Here is a 21,023-nt window from a genome sequence, read left to right as displayed (position 1 = left end):
TACCAAGCGCATCTTCGTGGCTTTTGATATTGCCCGGTTCTGCCAGATCTTAGTAAGTTTAACCATTGCAGCACGACCTAAGACAATACGTCTTTTTACCTCTTTATCACAGTTTCCCGTGTCGTTGATGACAGACCCCAAGTATACAAATTCCTTAACTATATCCAGGTCTTTTAGGTATCCCGTAAGTTGGATTTCACCTTGCCGATCAACTACCATTAGTTTGGTCTTTTTTATGTTTATCTCTAGACCATACTGAAGACTAGTGTTCTTCACCCTTACAAGCAAGTCATGAAGTTCCTCTTCACTACCAGCGATGAGGGTAGTGTCATCTGCAAAGCGTAGGTTATTAATTTTTCTGCCACCAATCGAAATTCCACCATTCCAGCCATTGAGAGCTCTTTTGATGACACACTCTGCATAGATGTTGTAGAGTTCAGGTGATAATATACAACCTTGCCTTACTCCATTCGTCACATTGAAAATGCCTGAGAGATCACCATCTACCTTTATGGTTGCTGCGTGGTTTTTATACAGGCTTTTCAGTAACGATATTAAGTGCAGTGGAACCCCAAATTCCTTTAGCACCTGCCACAACTTGTCCCACATAACACAATCAAAGGCCTTTTTGTAGTCCAGGAAGCAAATAAAGGCAGGGACACAAAACTCGCGACATTTCTCAATTATCTGTCTCATGTTCAAGATAGACTCTCGTGTTCCTTTACCTGCAACAAAGCCTGCTTGTTCTGCGGATATCTGAGGTTGCAGGAATGGTTTTAGGCGTAGATTTATTATGTAGAGCAGAACTTTGCTTGCATGGGATATTAATGCGATAGTACGATAATTGGAACAATCCCTTATAGACCCCTTTTTGTGAAGAGGGATTAGTATTGATGTTGTCCAGTCCTTGGGCCATTCACCAGTTTTCCACACCATATTACATACCAAATGTAAAACACGCATGCCCTCCTCCCCCATCACTTTCAGCATTTCTCCCGAAATACCATCCATACCTGGGGCTTTGTTGTTCTTCAAATGATTGACAGCGTTCACAATTTCAGTTAATAAAATATCAGGTTCTTCTTCATACCTCAAAGAATTTTCCTGTTCGGCAGAATTATTTCCTTTGCAATACAGCATTTCACAGTATTGTTTCCACCTCTCTATTGCTTTGTTCTTATCAGTAATGAGGTTGCCATCTTCATCTTCAATCACCCATGTGCGTGGTTTGAACTCATGGGTAATGCTGTTGACTTTTTTAAAAAGATCACGTGTTTGATTCAGCTTATGATGTTGGTCTATTTCATCACAAATACTGGTGAGATACCGTGTCTTGTCAGTTCTGCAATTGCGTTGTATTTTGCGGCAAAGTTCACTGTATGCTTCTTCGTCTTGCTTGGATTGAATGCCACGTTTCTTTAGTGTGCTCCGCTCTTCTATCAGCAGTAGAGTGGTGTTCGATATCCAGGGGTGCTTAGCTTGGGAAGAATTAGTAAATGGTTCAGGGAGAGAAGAGTTAATGATTGTCTTGAGGTTATCCCATGTTTGGGAGGCTGATCCTTCCTCCTGCACTTGCTGGAGTTTTGGCCTTATTCTTTCTCCAAAATCTTTGAGAGCCTTTTTGTCAGTAACGCGAACTTGTGTCACTCTCTTCTTCTTGGTCAGCTTCAGTTTGATCCGCATTTTCATGGATAGCATAATGTGGTCACTACCACAGTCTGCTCCAGGATAGGTTTTGCAATCCAGTACAGAAGTCCGCCATCGTTGCCTCACCAAAATGAAATCAATCTGATTTCGAACCCTGTCGCCAGGAGAAATCCATGTGTATCGACGCCGTGGGTGATGTTGGAAGAGAGTATTGCAGATAGACAGGTTATTGCCAACACAAAACTCCAGTAGACGCTGACCACGCTCATTCCTCACACCTAGACCGTGCCTTCCAACCACATGTCCCAAATGATTATCTTCAATAGTCTCGCCTATCTTCGCATTAAAATCACCCTGAATGACTAACATTTCCTTCTGAGGAATCTTTCTGATGGTGTGTTCCAGCAACTCATAGAATTCATCGATTTCTTCATCCACTGCAACTGCAGTAGGAGCATAAACCTGAATGAAGTTGATCCTACACGGAGAAGCATTCATCTTAATGGAGATGATTCTGTCAGAGACAGGCTCATATCCGACGACAGCACTGGCTAGTATTTTAGGAATGACTACAGCGACACCATTCCGACTGAGATCCTCGCTTCCAGAAAAATATATGGTGTTATCCGAGTGAGTGACAAAGTGGCCACAACCTTTCCAATGTGTCTCGCTGAGTCCAAGTATGTCCAGATCATGTAGGCTCATTGCTCTTTCAACGATAGCCAGTTTTCCTGTCTGTAAGAGACCTCGTACATTCCAGGTTGCAATCTTTCTAACTACGCGCAAAGTTGGTTTGGATTGATTTGCACGTTCAGATGCTCCACTTAACCATGTCCCCCCCGGAGATCCGACTGGGAGACTTACTCCGGACACTGATTTATGATTGAGTAAAGCCATGAGGTTGTCTTGGGAAAATTAACAGTGGTGGTTTCCCGTTGCCTTCCACTGACCCCCAATTCCACTCTGCTCACCGACCCAGATATTTACAGCACACTCCAAGAGGTAAATTAACTGAAAGTTTCCAAACCCAAAATTAGTTTCTTCAATGATTTCTTTGCATTTCTTTCTCATTCTAGCATGAACGACTATCAGAAAAGTTTTTAGCAGATGGCGCATTAAATTGATTACCCCATAGTCATTACCAGGGCCTGGACTTTACTAACCAAAAAAGGCTAAACGCGAACTATAAAATTCTAAAACTTCTGAAATAATCTAGGAAAAATGACCAAGAAACACCAACTATTTATTATTAAAAGCAGGCCTCGGGATGTAGGGGTATCATGCTTGCCTCTTACCCGGAGGCCCAAGGTTCAGTTCCCAGTCAGGTCAGGGATTTTCATCTGGATATGAGGGCTGGTTCGAGGTCCGCTCAGTCTACGTGATTACAATTGAGGAGCTATCTGACGGTGAGATGGCGGCCCCAGACTAGACAGCCAAGAATAACGGCCGTAAGGATTCGTCGTGCTGACCACACGACACCTCATAATCTGCAGGCCTTTGAACTGAGCAGCAGTCGCTTGGTAGGCCAAAGCCCGTCGGGGCTGTTACGCCATTGGGTTTGTTTTGTTTTTTATTATTAAAACTAAATTGTACGCCAAACATTCAAGGATGCCCATTAACGTTAACTTTCCAGTACATAGATAGGAAAAATGGTTGTGTGACGAGTTAAAAGATGGATACATGCTTAAGAATCACCAATAACAAACAAATATCGCAAAATCATTATGGAAAAAATTACCTAAAAGATACAAAAAATTACTTAATACGCATTTCTGTAATCCGGGGACCATGAACAGGATTTGTATACAAGTCCATGACGATCAATTAAAAGATGACATGTCATCAAAATCTGGGCCATGCTCATTACACTGTTTGAAATGTAACTTTTAACACTAGGATTACCAAACATTCTTTCTACCTACTTTTACCGAAGCGGTCATTTTGACCGATAGTGGCAGGTATTCGTTTCTTGAGGATATTGATGTCTGAAAAAGGTTTGAATTTAGTATAAAAACATCATAGACCATAATTTAATTATTATCATGCATGACTTGTAAACACTATTATGAATAAATAAATAAACAAATAAGTACACTAGTAAGGCAGAATGTTCTTCTTACACACTTTACCTTACATTATATACATATGTGCATGAATGTCACTTTCAGCTTTTCAACTTATTTTTCGCACTGAAAAAACACACTCACTCTCTCTCTCTTTGCTTGGTCACCTTTGAAGTGAAATTAACAACAGACCAGTTGTTTTACAGATTGCATACCTTTCAATTACCTTGTTCCCTTTGCACACTTTTTCCCTGATTGATGAAAAACTCAGCAAGACACAATACTACGTGTTCACTTAGGGTCTGATCAGTGGGTCGCGTTTCATCTTTTCCAAAATAGAAAAAACGTTTACAACATACTTGACTTCCACATCCACAGCCAACCAAAATTTCATACCAAACTTTTTTGGTTTATTGGCCATATACTGCATAAATGGGCATCTAGCATTTGATGGAAAGAGCTGTTCATCCACGGTAATGTTCTCACTTGGTCTGAAGCAAATAGTAAAATTAGATATAAATTTGTCCCGCACAACAGGTACAAGCGCCAATCTATCAATTTTCAGGTGATCCCTGCTGGTAGATTTGTCATCGAATCGAAGAAACCTCATGATATACAGGAAACGGTTTCGTGCCACAGTTTGGGAGAAAATTCCAGGACCTCACTTTTGTGACCACAGATCGAGAACGTTCGTGTCAGCTCCATAAGTTCCGCGTGCGTATAAAATACCAATGACAGCGTCCAATTCTTCCAAAGAAAGTGTCCGTTCAGGATTGTTCAGAACTTCGCGGGCTCCAACCTCAGTATATCATTCGATGTGGCGCTGCTTGGATTTATCAATAAAAAGACGACAAGCTGTAGCGGCACAAGTTCCTTCAATGTGGCGTTTTGCATGTCCTGTTAGACCTCTGACTTCCCTCAGTATATTTTACTGTCCTCGACGGCCTGGCAGGCTTTGTAGATCGACAAGAGTCCGCACTGTTCCATCCAAAGCGACTTCTTCCTCGCCAACCGTCATATGCTGACCACGCCCATATGTTGACATACCACAGCGTATGCTCGGCCTTCTGTAGTTGATATCGTGCTCCTTGCTAGTAATTTCATTACCTTCCTTAGAGTTTCCTTCACCTGAAAAATGTCATACAAAACTTACTTACACTGTGCACAGAATTACGTAAATACAAAATGACAAACTTCAAATAGTCTTACCTTTGTCATCAGCTGCTTTGCTAGTGTGCGTGCATCGCCATTTGGCGGGTAGTTCCCTAACCTTTGAGGTCAAAGGCTGCTGTGTGATTTCATGTTCACGTGGAAATTCTGCAGGCTCGACGCAACTAGAATCACTATCCGAACTATTTCTGTTTGTCAAGTTATACAGGTCTTCGCAATTATCGAGGTCTAAATCAGTCCCAGCTTCATCGCTTGATTGTGATGGGGAAATTATATGCTTATGCTTCAGAATTTCAGCATCCATTTGCAGACTACGCGAGAACATGCTTCTTCGAGGGAATTACAATCGGGAAATCTAGTTTGAGTGTTTGTAACGAGTGAACACGACAATTGACTGCTCGTTACGACTGCACACCTTTCATTACTGAACTAATACTGACCATATTTTCCTGTCAGTGTATTTGTATCATGTTTGAAAAGAGGCATCGGCTGTCCCATCGCAGCACAACAATAAGTTCTATCCTATCCAACGGTAATAAAGTACACTGTAACTGCTTGTTAGAGTGATATCCCGTTCTAAATGAATGCCACAAAAGTCTGATGGGGTAGCTACTGCAATACCGGTCAAAATGACCGCCCGGTTAAAGTAGGTATATGACCTCATAGCGCTAACTAGAAAGGAGTTACGGGTTTTTGAAGCTATGTGCCGAAAAGTACACTAAATATCGTTAAAAGCCACGGAAGGGTTTGCATGTTCTAATCGTATAACGAGAGTGATAGAGAAAACAAAACTGAAAACGGTCATTTTGACCGCTGCGGTAAACCTAGTGTTAAGGCAGGGGAATGAAAACAGAATGATAAGCTGATTGTTGTCCCACCATATTAATTTCATACATTTGTGCTCAGTTCACTAATTAGTATGTTGATATTATATTCAAATGTTTTGTTTACAACATCTACCTCCTTTCATATTCCAGTCATATCTTCTGCAGAAATTAGTTCATTTGAGTGTATCACGTAATCTTATACTGGATGTGCGAATCTTTACCAGGTTGTGGATTGGCTGCACTGCAGTGAAGTGACTTCACAGTAACTGCTTACCTTTATAGTAGTAGGTAGAATAGTAGCTTAGTTTTATTAGTTTGTACGGGCAGTTTAACTTTCTATTAGCAAGTAGTAGAAAAATCTGCCTTGGTATTTAAGTAATTAGTGTTAACTACAGTCACGTGTTGCAATTCGGATATACCTAAGTGCAGTTAGGAGGTGAGGTGACTACTGTTTTAAGAGGAAGTCAACTGGGCAACCATCCTCTATTAACACTAATTTAGTAAAAGAAATGGAAGGAGTCCAACACTTTGAAAAATGCAGGATTCAGCTAAGGGCCCCGTGAAGTGCAGATAGGTCTTATGGCGACAATGGTATAGGAAAGGGATAGGATTGGGAAGGAAGCAGCCAGGTTCGAACCAAATATCTAACAAATACAAACTCGCAGATGCATGACCTTAACCACATGGCCAATTCGTTCGGTCAAGTATGTAATCCTGTAGATATTTCAATATTTTAGCATTAAGGCATTTTTCATTTCTGTTCAAGTATAATAGTGTAGCGAGTTGGCGGGGTAGTATGATCAAACACTAGACTGGTAGCTGCAATACTAAGATTTATTAGCTATGCACTAAACTACGCAAGACTACACACAACTTTTGCTCATAACACACACTTACACAGTTTGTGCGCTCTCTCCCTTAGTTTCTCACTTGTTCTCACACTACACAGTTTCACACTCACACACAAGGTCCCACATCGCACGGCTACACGTTCTCTCCTGCGCCGACAGTCCACACTGTAGCACACTAGTCTGATAATCATGGCAGTTCACACACTTCACCACATTGCCAGTAGCTCACGACTGAACCACACCAACTCAGTCTACTCTCACTAACTCCCGGCAGGTCGTTCCTCTCTTATATACCTACGCTGGCCCTTCTAGAATCGTCCGGATGCTCGATGGATCCAGGAACATCGCGAGATGGAAGACTCCAGATTAATCGTGGAGTCATTTCCATACTCCTCTGTTACGCGACCGCGGGCGGAGGCGAGTGGGGCTGGCCTAGCACTTAAGCGCTGCTTGTTGAAGCGTAAGGGGTGGGCCTATACGGTGCCGGGCCGGGCCCATAGCCAGTTGGCATGGCAGACGCTATAACCATTACACTAGGATAAGGATAATAATAATAATAATAATAACAACAACAACAACAATAATAATAGCCAGCGTACAGATGCGATATGACGCAAACACAGAGAGTTTTGTATCGGTTTCCTAACTCCTGCTTTCCTAGTTTTAATATTCATCTTTGTAATTTTTCGCTTTTCTTCCACATTTCATATCGCACATGACCGGATGGCACTTGAGTTCCACTCAATGGTCCCACGGACTTGAAATGGCAACCCCGGTCTAGAGAGCCAGGAATAACGGCCGAGAGGATTCGTCACACTGACTGTGCGTCACCTCATAATATGCAGGTCTTTGGGCTGAGCAGAAGTCGCTTGGCAGGCAAAGGCCCATTGGGGCTATAGTTTAGTTTGGTTTACGACCATTTGTAAGATTATAATTATACATTTCATTTATGTGATGTTTAGCCAAATTGTTGGATGCTTTTCATTTGGTCCCGGATTTTTCGTTTTCCCGTGTTGTATGTTTTTTTATCATAGTCCCTCCAGAAACGGAGAATCGAGGTTCCACTGTAGTTATGATTTCCCCTAATGCTAGTTGCTGTGAACTTGCATCCGGGAGATAGTAGGTTCGAATCCCACTATCGGCAGCCCTGAAAATGGTTTTCCGTGGTTTCCCATTTTCACACCAGGCAAATGCTGGGGCTGTACCTTAATTAAGGCCACGGCCGCTTCCTTCCAACTCCTAGGCCTTTCCTATCCCATCGTCGCCATAAGACCTATCTGTGTCGGCGCGACGTAAAGCCCCTAGCAAAAAAAAAAAAAAATGCTAGTTGCTTCAAGTCGCACCGACACAGATACGTCTTATGGCGATGATGGGATAGGAAAGGGCTACGAATGGGAAGGAAGCGGCCGTGGCCTTAATTAACCCTTGTCTAGTCGCGCAAAAAGTATTACGTTACTAGTCGCACATGGAGGTAACCTCCGGGGTTAAAAATTGCACATCATTTTCATCCTTTGAAATGTTGTTTTGGTATGTTCGTTTGCTATATTCTTCGGTATAATTAAAATAAACCCTTTTAAGTTCTTGCAGGTTATTTTTACACAGTTGGTTTGATCTAAAAGGAGAATACTCGAATAGCAGAATGTCGAATGATCTTATGATATTAAATTCGTGAGACTCGCCATTACCTACGACGATCACATCATATGAAATACTAGCTGATGTACCCGTGCTTCGCTACGGGATTCTACATTGTATACAGAATTCTAGGTTAGGTAGTGTATACGTTGTAAGCAAGACTGTATTAAATTTTATAGCTCTTAACGTAGCCCTATACACGCGACGGGGAAACGTCTTTTCTCATATGAAGACTGGGTTAGGGAATTTTCATTGTAATGGTAGGCCCACTTGCCTACCATCAGTCACAATCAGGTTGGGGAATTTCATTATAATGGCAGACACTCACTCTCCATCTGCCTGTTTAAATCCTCAGAAAGACTGTGTTAGTGTTTTTCCCAACTGAAACGAACATAGGTCATTACAACGACATCAGTAGGAATGGCGCGAGTAAAAGCAATGCTTTCATATGAACTACCTACTCGATCAAATTAAAAACCAACTATTTTCTCACTTTTAACGAACAGTACTACGCTGCCAATCTAACAGTCCAAAGTTCCAGAGCTGGAATGACCAGGCTGCAGACAGCCGTGATCCGAGAACACTCTTAGTTTTTTTTTCGGCGGAGGGGGGTCGAATAGTGGAGAGTCCCAGGGTAACTATGCCCTTTTACTAATCTGTTTCCTAGGAGTACCCGATGAGTCGGAAAAATCTCAATTCACTACACTGGCGGCGGAAAAATCTATCTGACTTGGAGGCAAATTTTTCCTCCAAGCCAGAGGAGAAACGCCCCCTTCACTGCTAATTTTAACTAAAATGAATGAAGAATTTAATAAAAGTGAAGAGGAAGAAGCTCTTCTTAAGAAACGGCTCTTTCAGTGTTGAATTTTGAGTTATTTAGTTAATTGTGGTTTTATAATTTGGAATAGGCTTAAATTATTATTCTAGACCAGGTCATACTACTACTACTACTACACTACTACTACTACTATGATGAACCAGTGTGTTATGTACCAGCAGTATCAGAAAATGTACGAACCAGAGCATTGTCATGCTAAAGAAGAAAGTTTTTTAACTCCCCAGCTATTTCCCGCCAATATTCAGTCAGGCTGTTAAACTCGGTACACAGCAGTAATCCCATCTATCAGAGTTGAGCGGCGGCATAAGAAACAAAGAACATCACAACAAACAATGGTCAGTGTAATGTTATTGTTGATCAATGCTATGCGCTTTCGATATTGTAGGTCTTTTAAAGTTAAAAACTTTATTATTGTTCCGTATTGAATAGAGAAATAAGATGTACAATATTATAGGTTAGGATCCACCTTTCAATACTCCGTAATAAGATGGTAAAAAGTAGTTACAACCTGTTTAATGGGACCGGTTTCAACACATTTTAAGTGTCATCATCAGCCAATTTGCGAAGATCTTAAAACAACTAGCACATTGAATACAGGCAAAAAATTAACATTGTATCATAACGTAGCAATTCAGTAAATGTTCAAAACACATTTACATTTACATTTACTGAATTGCTACGTTATGATACAATGTTAATTTTTTGCCTGTATTCAATGTGCTAGTTGTTTTAAGATCTTCGCAAATTGGCTGATGATGACACTTAAAATGTGTTGAAACCGGTCCCATTAAACAGGTTGTAACTACTTTTTACCATCTTATTACGGAGTATTGAAAGGTGGATCCTAACCTATAATATTGTACATCTTATTGTAGGTCTTCACATTTAGTTTTCTTCCGACTCTGAAATACCACTCTTATCATAGTCGGTACGGTAAAACTGAATAAAACATAAATGATCGGAAATTGCATTCTCTATAACATTTGTTATTTAGTACTTTTTGATGGGACCAATAAAATCGGTACTTAAAAAATAAATTTAGGCGCCTTCCCCTAAACTACAATTTCATCCAGGGTGAATAAAATTGTTTATAAATTAGACTGTAGTATCTTATCCCCCGACTCCATATACCGATTTTCATTAAATTCTGTTAACCCATTGTCCCGTGGCTCGGCGTTGATATGGACTTGGCAACATAAATACAAATTGATTAATATCTGTGTTATCATAGCGGGTACGGTAACAATGTATGACAGAAATGATCGTAAATTTAACTCTGTATAACTTTAGTTGTGCAATATTTATCGATAGGACCACTAATAATATAAATATTTGAAAGTTAAATTTTAGGCCTTCCCCTAAACTACCAATTCACTCAGCGTGAATAAAATGATTTATATCCTAGATTGTAGCGGCTCATCCCCCGACTTCACATACCGATTTTCATTAAATTCCCTTCAGCCGTTTTCTCGTGATGCTTGTACATACATACAGACAGAAATTACGGAAAAGTAAAAAGTGCATTTTCTAGTTACTGTGGTCATGACCGATGCAGAAATACCATTCTATTCCAATTCTGAGCAATGTACAGACAAAACTCTTATTTTATATATATAGATTTTTCTAAAATAAGTTTAGAAGAACAAAACAATATGGTCACCGACCTCCAAAATAAAATACAAATATGCACTAAAATTTAAGGTATTTTAATTAATCGCACACAGAGGAAATGTCCAGGCGATGTCACTCGTCAAAACAATGATCCCACACTCGCACACAAGATGCACGATCGTGCCGAAAAGCTGACAGGATGGGTCCAAATGAACAAGGAGAAAGGTATAGGGATGGGGAGACCCACAGTTCAACTGGGAAGTTCAGTACCGTGCAAAATGTAATCGGCCCGGAGAAAATCTTCGTAAGCGACTAATTAAGGGTTAAGGTACAGCCCCAGCATTTGCCTGGTGTGAAAATGGGAAACCACGGAAAACCATTTTCAGGGCTGCCGACAGTGGGGTTCGAACCTACTATCTCCCGAATACTGGGTACTGGCAGCACTTAAGTGCCTGCAGCTATCGAGCTCGGTGATTTTCCCTAATGACGGAGTTGAGGTCAAAGATTCAGAGCAGGCTTTCCAATTGCTGCAATGTACAGCTGTGGTAAGGATACTGTCAAAAGGAAATAATTAAGGGAATTCTCTGAAAGCTTCCTACATGTGTTTAGAATTTTATTTAGAAAGTAGTCTTGTTGCAATCAGTTAATCATTTAACAAATGACATAAATTAGGAAAATATGATGTGCATATATGATGTGCTTTTCTTCCTTTCTGAGTAGTTATGAATAAATACCATACACCCTGCACCAACAAACAGTTTAGTCCAGTACCCTGAAATCTCTATGAAGCTTGGCCATGGCTCCTGAGTGTCACAAATGATAATTATGTGAAGGTGTGAATAAAATATGACCAACAAACAGTTTAGTCTGGAATCTCTGTAATCTCTATGAAGCTTGGCCATGGCTCCTGAGCATCACAGATGATATGTGAAGGTGTGAATACAATATCATACTCATTTCTTCTTCTTCTTTTATGACCACATAGGATCACTTTAGTCAGTCCGTCGTTCAGGTCTCTTGGAAGGGATTGTTCAGGCTTTGCGGTCTTCCCAGTACTTCTTCAGACGCTCCGATCTTCGTGCCCTTTCCTCAGTTGAAAATATGCGTGTTGTTGGTTTGTTTTGTGGAAGGGTAAAGCGGAGGTTTGTATTCTTGAATTTTGTATTCAATTTTATCTTATTTGTGGTGTCTTCTATTGTAAGGCCTATTTCCTTCAGATCCTCTCTTACTTCTCTGATCCATTTACATCCTGTTGTGGTATTTTTTGAGACAAGATTGTGTTGTACTAGTTGTTTCAGAAGTCTCGAGTCCTGCATCCTCATGATATGTCCAAAGAATCCCAGTCTCCTCTTATGCATAGTATCTGTAATGGGTTCTAGCTCTTTGTACACGACTTTGTTAGGTATTAACCGCCACTGTCCATCTTTCTGGTATTTTTTGTTGATGCAGGTTCTTCCAATCCTCCTTTCAATTTTCTGAAGTCTGTCAGTCTTTGTTTATTCAGGTAAAAGAGTGTTTCTGCTGCATATGTAGCTTCCGGTTTTATAACTGTGTTGTAGTGTTTTATTTTTGTATTTATTGATAGACATTTCTTTTTGTAGATATCCCATGTTAATTTTGTGCTTTAGCTAATCTATTTGTTCTTACTTGGATTGAGATTTTTTCATTTAAGTTATGTGTTATTACTTCTCCAAGATATTTAAACTGAGTTACTATTTTGATTTTATTACCATTTATGGTGACTTCTTTTAGCTGTGTTGGTTTTTGGGGCATAATTTCTGTTTTTTTTAATGATATTTTGAAGCCAATTTTATTTGTAATGTTTTGAAGTTCTGATATCTGGGTTTTTGCTTCTTTTATGTCCACTGCTAGTAATGCTAAATCGTCAGCAAAACCCAGGCAATTTGTTTTGATTTTTTGGCCAATCTTTATTTTGGGGGGACATTTTCTAAACCATTCCCTCATTACCATTTCTAGAGCACAGTTAAATAATAGTGGTGAGAGCCCATCTCCCTGCCGTAGTCCAGTTTTAATTTCAAATGTCTCTGATGTTTCACCCCTAAACTTCACTTTTGATTTGGTATTGGTGAGAGTCAATTTTATCATGTTTATTAATCTGGGGTGTAGTCCAAGGTGTCTTAAAATTTTCAACAGAGATTCTCTATGGATGCAATCATAAGCTTTCTTGAAATCTACAAATGTTATCACCATATCTCTGTCTCTTCTCCTGTTATAGTCCATTATCAACTTAAGACTCATGATCTGATCAGAACAGCTCCTCCAGGGTCTGAAACCTCCTTGATATTCTCCTAGTTCTTTCTCAAGTTGTAAACTTATCCTATTAAGGATGATTATTGAAAATATTTTGTATGTTATGTCTAGGAGCGAGATTCCCCTGTAGTTATTAGGGTCGGTTTTGTCCCCTTTTTTGTGCAGTGGATGAATGAGGGCTGTTGTCCAGTGTTCTGGTAGTTCTTCTTTAATCCAGATAGAGACAAGTTGTTGATGGAGAGCAACTTTTGCTGATGTTCCTGCTTATTTCCAGATTTTCGCAAAGGTCAGATCTTTTCCTGGCGCTTTGTAGTTTTTTAATTTATTCAGAGCTTGGTAGACTTCCTTTATTGTGGGGGGATTGATGTTTTCTTGTGATGTTTTAATCGGGGTGTTGGTGTCCAAATGAAGGAGTTCTGTAGGTTCCTCACAATTTAAAAGCTTGTTGAAATGTTTAGCCAGAATTTCTGCATTGTCTTTATTGTTATGGGCCAGCTTACCATCTTCATCCTTCATCAGTAGGGTCGGGGGTTCATATTTTTGGAGCTGCTTTCTGAAGGTTTTGTAGTAGTCCCTTGATTGAGTTTTACTGAACTGTTCTTCAATTAACTGCAGGGTGTCCTTATGATGTTGTCTTTTTATTCTTCTTAAGACTTGGGTAGTTTCTTTTCTCTGTTTTACTAGCTTTTGATAGGATATTTCTGTCTTTGGGGACTGATGTAATAGCTATGTTTGATGTCTTTTCTCCACTATTTCATCATTCACTGTTCCACCATTGGTGTTTTTTACGTGGTTTAATTGGAGCCAGATCTTCTGCAATTTGTTTAAGGTTGCGTACTAAGTCTTCAAGTTTATCTGTGATTTTTATTTTTTCAGTTGCTTTCTGGTAATTTTTGTTGTTGATTAGCTGGGTAGGATCTATTTTTCTTTTAGTTTTAAGGGCTTGCTTTTGTTGTCTCCTCTGGGGAGTGAGTTTAATTTTAATTTTAACTACGTAGTGATCTGAACCTGTGTCTATTCCTCGGAGGACTTTGACGTTATAGATCTCTTTGTGGTGGTATTTGTCCATGCAGACGTGATCCAGTTGCCATTCTCCTTTAGCGTAGTCAGGGTGTTTCCATGTTTTGAGTTTTTGAGGTTTCCTCTTAAAACATGTAGATTTTGAGATTAAATTATGGTTTCGACACAGGTCAACTAGTCTCTCTCCATTTTTATTTGTTCTTGTGTGCTGGCCATTTTCTGATGATGTCATGGTATTTTCTTTCTCTGCCTAGTTGAGCGTTGAAGTCGCCTATTAATAATTTTATATGGTGTTTGGGGATGTTTTCTATGGTCTGGTCCAATAGGTCCCAAAATTCTCCTGTTTCCTCCTGGTCTTTTGAGGAGTTGTTTTTATCATTAGTGGGAGCATGGGCATTTAATATAGTATAGATTTTATTAGATGCCTTTAAGGTGAGCGTTGAGAGTCGTGGAGACTGTGATCTGAATTCTTGAACTGAGTTTATTATTTTAAGGCTGACCAAAAATCCTGTTCCAAATTGTGGGACATTCTTCATCACTCTCTTCCCGGGTATACCTTTATAAAGTCTGTACCCTTGAGATTCCAAGGCATCCTGGTCAGTGTTTCTAATTTCCTGTAATCCCATGATAAGCATTTCGTGTTGGTCCATTATGTCGGTGATCACTTTTAGTTTACTGGTTTGCATGAGTCAGTTTATGTTGTGTGTAGAGAAGTATGTTATCTGCTTTGGTTTGATTCTTGATTTTGTCTCATTCGTGTATGTAGTACTGGGGTATTTCCGTGCCTCCGACTTCACGGTATCTTTCAGGTGGCAGCCCACCGTATCCGAATGCTGCCTTCTCTGAACTCTTGGTTCAGCTAGTGGAGTATTCCTTAAAAGATCTTCCATGGTTGACTGTCAAGGTGTCACCTGTGTGGGACTAAGTCCAGAATTACAACTCAGGATATGATCCAGTGAGGTGATAATGAGGCCGCTCCTCTGGAGTACAGACGCCTTGTGCAGCCGCCCCTAACCTGGAGAACAGACGCTGCATAATGGATTCCAGTCGCATTTCCTCCACTGTGGGGACCATCACCCCACCCAAAGGGGCTCATTCACCCGAATCCGTTGGCCCCCTTAGGGAGTCAGGTTATTTCCCGCCGCCCAACACTCGGCGTTGGCAGTTTTACAGCTGGGTGCCAGACCAGCAAACCCTCCTCCTTTCTCATTCCGGACTTTGGTACCGGATATGGAATTGAGGTTAATTTTCCAGAGAATGAATTGCTAGATTGTATAACAGATATTCTTTGCTATTTTAAATTCCATGTTGTATCATGCAGTAAAATCTGCCACCTGTAAACAAATCATTTCATAAGATCACTCATTTATGGAACTGAGGTTAATTTTCCATAAAATAAATTGCTAGATTGTATCATAGATATTCCTGGCTATTTCAATTTCCATGCTATTTGTTTGTCCAGTCTGTCCCTTAAGAGTTTTGGTATAAAACCTGTATATCACATATTAATATGGCCAATTGTATGATATCTTTTTTTAAGATATAACTAACTCTACGACCTGTCCGACTCGTTTATAGGATTGAGGTGGGGGTTTTTTTTTTCGCTTTACGTCGCACCGACACAGATAGGTCTTATGGCGACGATGGGGTAGTAAAGGGCTAGGACTGGGAAGGAAACGACCGTGGCCTTAATTAAGGTACAGCCTCAGCATTTGCCTGGTGTGTAAATGGGAAACAACAGAAACCATTTTCAGGGCTGCCGACAGTAGGATTCGAACCCACTATCTCCCGGATGCAAGCTGATAGGTGCGCGCCCCTAACCGCACGACCAACTCGCCTGGTAAGATGTTAATTTTCTAAGAGTACATACCTGCCAACTTTTAGAAACCAAAAATAGAAAGATTTTTTTTTTTTTAATTCTTGGATTTCATCACATATATTCCACCACGGTCTAGGTGAAAAAAGGTCAGGATAAAAGGCATACATATCCTACAGTTACAATGCAAATTGACCATTAAATTTAAAATCTTAAACCAAGAAAACATAAAAATCGTTGCAAGAAAATGTACCTAATCATTCTCATTTATGACACATACAAATAATATTTATGTCACACCGACATGCAACAAAATGCATAATACCGCATTTTCTTGCGTAATTAACACACTTTTTTGACGAAACATACAAGCGAAAGCTTAAGATGCGTAAATTATTCAAGGAATTCAGATATTTACAAATTATTAACAATTCATTTACATTTAAAAGATACATCAAATATAATATAAACACAATTGGTTCAACTCATTTGCAGTATCGTCATTTGGCGTAAAATTCTGGAGTGAGATTGTCTTTCTGAAAAGTCAAATAGAGTACATCAGGTAAGTTATACACATGGGTTTGAAGTACCAACACTGGAAAATATTCTTCGAGCTGATAACATGACCTGAAATGAAATTAACATGAACAAATAAAAGTACAATACATGTAATGTCATAACAATGACATACCGGCAAAAAAAAAAAGTCCAACACGAGAAGGGCCAGGCATCAAAGGACGGACCCTGCTACATTACCCCAAACCATTCATATCCAATCTTGTACGAGTGACGTGTCCATCCACCCTTTTTCTTGAATACGAATGTGGATCACTCGCAGAAATTTTGCTTTAGGCATTGTTTTTCGTTTTAGAACAATGTAAGGCACAAGCTTTCTGCCGTCAGCTGTTACAGCAAGCACTGCAGTACATCGTTTTTTGCTTCCGGTAGAGCGTACGATAACGATGCATGTTCCTTTCTTATCGATTGTTCGACTTTGTGGCATATGGAAACTGATTGGCGTCTGACCTGCGGTTCCTGTCAGGAGGATCAAATATTCTTTCACTTTACGCTTCTCAATCACAAAGCAATGAAAATGGTTGAAATCATTCGTCATTCATAATGATGTTCTTCATCGAAGAGAAAGTCCATTTCTCTTCATAAAATTAATCAAGCCTCACCTAACCTTCATTCAGAGACATGGATTCCATATGCAGCGGCTACTTGTCATTCTTTAAAATACAGCATTTCCTGAGAAACGGCTTATCCAACATTACATAAAAAAATCATCCAATTAAGCAGATCCTCCTCTACATGCGGAAACTTGCCACATTCGTTCCCGAAATGCTTTGCAAGACTTGTTGGCCGCTTTAAGTGCACTTCTGTTACCGTGGTAATGCACGTTTCATTTGAACACTTAATACTTGCTGCCCGCTACCCTGTTCCCGTATGTTTCGGCGTAACTGATCACCACGAGTTTGTATGATGCAGTTACTTTACTCTCAAACAATTTTGAGATTACAGAATGTCCCGTCCCCGAAACACTCGTAAAACTAGTGCAGTGGGATTTCCAGCCGGCTAATAACAGCACGTTGCCCTGTATTTAGAAAGTCCGCTTTCGCAACAGGAAGCCTGCTACTTGAGTAGTTGACATCTTTATTTCGAAAAACATCAGGAGCTGCGTGATGGATGTCCGAAGTTGTGGGAGCATCAAATACGTGAACATTTCTTCTTCTCCACTTTGGACCCAAAAATATTGGCATACGTGAATTATGCAAGGGCGTTATTTAGGCAAGAAAATACGGCAGTTTACTTTTTCAGACAGTAACATGAACGGAAATCTATACGTACTCTGAACACTTGGAGATAACATTTGTTACATTTTTTGGCCATAACGAGAAGGGGGGTAGCAGCCTTTCGGTAGCTGCAAGGGCGGCAGTCTAGATGATTGACTGATACGCCTTGTAATAATACTCAACATGGCTTAGCTGTGTTGATACTGCTACACGGCTGAAAGCAACGGGAAAATACAGCCGTAACTACCTCCCGAGGACATGCAGCTCTCTCTGAATGAATGATGTACTGATGATGGCTTCCTCCCGGGTAAAATATTCCGGAGGTAAACTAGTCCCCTATTCGGATCTCCGGGTGGGGACTACACGAGAGGGGGCGATCACCAGGAAAAAGGATACTGACATTCTGCGAGTCGGAGCGTGGAACGTTAGAAGTTTGAATCGTTGTGGTAGGTTAGAGAATTTGAAAAGGGAGATGGATAGGCTAAAGTTAGATGTAGTTGGTATAAGTGAAGTACGTTGGCAGGAAGAACAAGATTTTTGGTCAGGCGACTACCAAATTATCAACACAAAATCAAACAGGGGAAATGCAGGAGTTGGTTTAATAATGAATAAGAAAATAGGGCAGCGGATAAGCTACTACGACCAGCAGAGCGAAAGAATTATTGTTGTCAAGATAGACACCAAACCAATGCCCACCACAATAGTGCAGGTCTATATGCCTACTAGTTCAGCGGATGATGAAGAAATCGAAAGAATATATGAGGAGATAGACGATTTAATTCAATATGTAAAAGGTGACGAGAATATAATTGTGATGGGAGACTGGAATGCAGTGGTAGGCCAAGGAAGAGAAGGTAGTACAGTAGGAGAATTCGGATTGGGACAAAGGAACGAAAGAGGAAGTCGGCTGGTTGAATTCTGCACTGATCATAATTTAGTCCTTGCCAATACTTGGTTCAAACACCACAAACGACGGCTGTATACGTGGACGAGACCTGGAGACACTGGAAGGTATCAAATAGACTTCATTATGATTAGGCAGAGATTCAGAAACCAGGTGTTGGATTGCAAAACTTTCCCAGGAGCAGACGTGGACTCTGACCACAACTTGTTGGTCATGAAATGCCATCTGAAGTTGAAGAAATTGAAGAAAGGAAAGAATGCAAAAAGATGGGATCTAGACAAGTTGAAAGAAAAGAGTGTGAGAGATTGTTTCAAGGAACATGTTGCACAAGGACTAAATGAAAAGGCTGAAGGAAACACAATAGAGGAAGAGTGGAGAGTCATGAAAAATGAAGTCAGTAGGGCGGCTGAAGAAATGTTAGGAAGGAAGAAAAGATCAACTAAGAATCAGTGGATAACTCAGGAGATACTAGACCTGATCGATGAACGACGAAAATACAAGAATGCTAGAAATGAAGAGGGCAGAAAAGAATACAGGCGATTAAAGAATCAAGTGGATAGAAACTGCAAGGGTAGCTAAGGAAGAATGGCTGAAGGAGAAGTGCAAGGATGTCGAAGACTGTATGGTCTTGGGAAAGGTAGATGCTGCATACAGGAAAATCAAGGAAACTTTTGGAGAAAGGAAATCTAGGTGCATGAATATTAAGAGCTCAGATGGAAAGCCACTTCTAGGGAAAGAAGACAAAGCAGAAAGATGGCAGGAGCATATCCAACAGTTGTATCAAGGTAACAATGTAGATAATTTCGTTCTGGAACATGAAGAGGCTGTTGATGCTGATGAAATGGGAGACCCAATTTTGAGGTCAGAGTTTGACAGAGCTGTGAGTGACCTAAATAGGAACAAGGCACCTGGAATTGATAATATTCCCTCTGAACTACTGACTGCCTTAGGAGAAACCAGCATGGTAAGGTTATTTCATTTAGTGTGCAGGATGTATGAGACAGGAGAAGTCCCATCCGATTTTCGGCAGAATGTTGTTATACCTATTCCCAAGAAAGCCGGTGCTGACAGGTGTGAAAACTACCGCACCATTAGTTTAGTATCTCATGCCTGCAAAATTTTAACACGTATTATTTACAGAAGAATGGAAAAACAAGTTGAAGCTGAGTTGGGAGAAGATCAATTTGGCTTCAGGAGAAATGTAGGAACACGTGAAGCAATCCTGACTTTACGTCTGATCTTAGAGGATCGAATCAAGAAGGACAAGCCCACGTACATGGCATTCGTAGATCTAGAAAAGGCATTCGATAATGTTGATTGGAAAAAGCTATTTATGATTCTGAGGATGATAGGGATCAGATACCGAGAACGAAGAATTATCTACAACCTGTATAAAATTCAGTCTGCAGTGATAAGAATCGAGGGCTTTGAAAAAGAAGCAGCAATCCAGAAAGGAGTGAGGCAAGGCTGCAGTTTGTCCCCTCTCCTTTTCAATGTTTACATAGAACAGGCAGTAAAGGAAATCAAAGAGAAATTTGGAAAGGGAATCACAGTCCAAGGAGAGGAAATCAAAACCTTGAGATTTGCCGATGATATTGTTATTCTATCTGAGACTGCAGAAGATCTCGAGAAGTTGCTGAACGGTATGGATGAAGTCTTGGGTAAGGAGTACAAGATGAAAATAAATAAGTCCAAAACAAAAGTAATGGAGTGCAGTCGAACGAAGGCACGTGATGTAGGAAATATTAGATTAGGAAACGAAGTCTTAAAGGAAGTAGATGAATATTGTTACTTGGGTAGTAAAGTAACTAACGATGGCAGAAGTAAGGAGGACATAAAATGCAGACTAGCACAAGCAAGGAAGAGCTTTCTTAAGAAAAGAAATTTGCTCACTTCAAACATTGATATCGGAATTAGAAAGATGTTTTTGAAGACTTTTGTGTGGAGCGTGGCATTGTATGGAAGTGAAACATGGACGATAACAAGCTCAGAAAGAAAGAGAATAGATGCTTTTGAAATGTGGTGTTACAGAAGAATGCTGAAGGTGAGATGGATAGATCGAATCACGAATGAAGAGATACTGAATCGAATTGGTGAGAGGAGATCGATTTGGCTAAATTTGACGAGAAGAAGAGATAGAATGATAGGACACATCTTAAGACACCCAGGACTTGTTCAGTTGGTTTTTGAAGGAAGTGTAGGTGGTAAGAACGGTAGGGGTAGACCACGGTATGAATATGACAAACAGATTAGAGCAGATGTAGGATGCAATAGTTACGTAGAAATGAAAAGGTTAGCACAGGATAGGGTGGCATGGAGGGCTGCATCAAACCAGTCTATGGACTGATGACTCAAACAAGACAACGAGAAAAGAAAATACCAGAAACTGTCACCGACACAAACCCCTTAAATTCATTCAACTCATTAAAATTATGCACTTAAATACGCAAAACTACTACATACAAAACAATTCAATATGTCCCACGCATTATTAACATACAACTTTGACAAAGGGGGAAAGCATAGAAATTTCTCCAAAAAAAATCGTGGCCTACAACTCCGACGAAACTACCCACA

General features: G+C 40.2%; 1 protein-coding gene across 4 annotated transcripts in view; it reads right to left on the bottom strand.

The window, feature by feature from the left end:
- Positions 1-21,023, bottom strand: part of hrg (hiiragi) — a 210,618-nt gene that overhangs the window by 75,791 nt on the left and 113,804 nt on the right. The gene's annotated exons all lie outside the window — the stretch shown is intronic.

The sequence above is a fragment of the Anabrus simplex genome, chromosome 7 (assembly GCF_040414725.1).
Source record: "Anabrus simplex isolate iqAnaSimp1 chromosome 7, ASM4041472v1, whole genome shotgun sequence".
Classification (NCBI taxonomy): Eukaryota; Metazoa; Arthropoda; class Insecta; order Orthoptera; family Tettigoniidae; genus Anabrus; species Anabrus simplex.
This window is presented reverse-complemented; position numbering and strand designations above follow the sequence as displayed.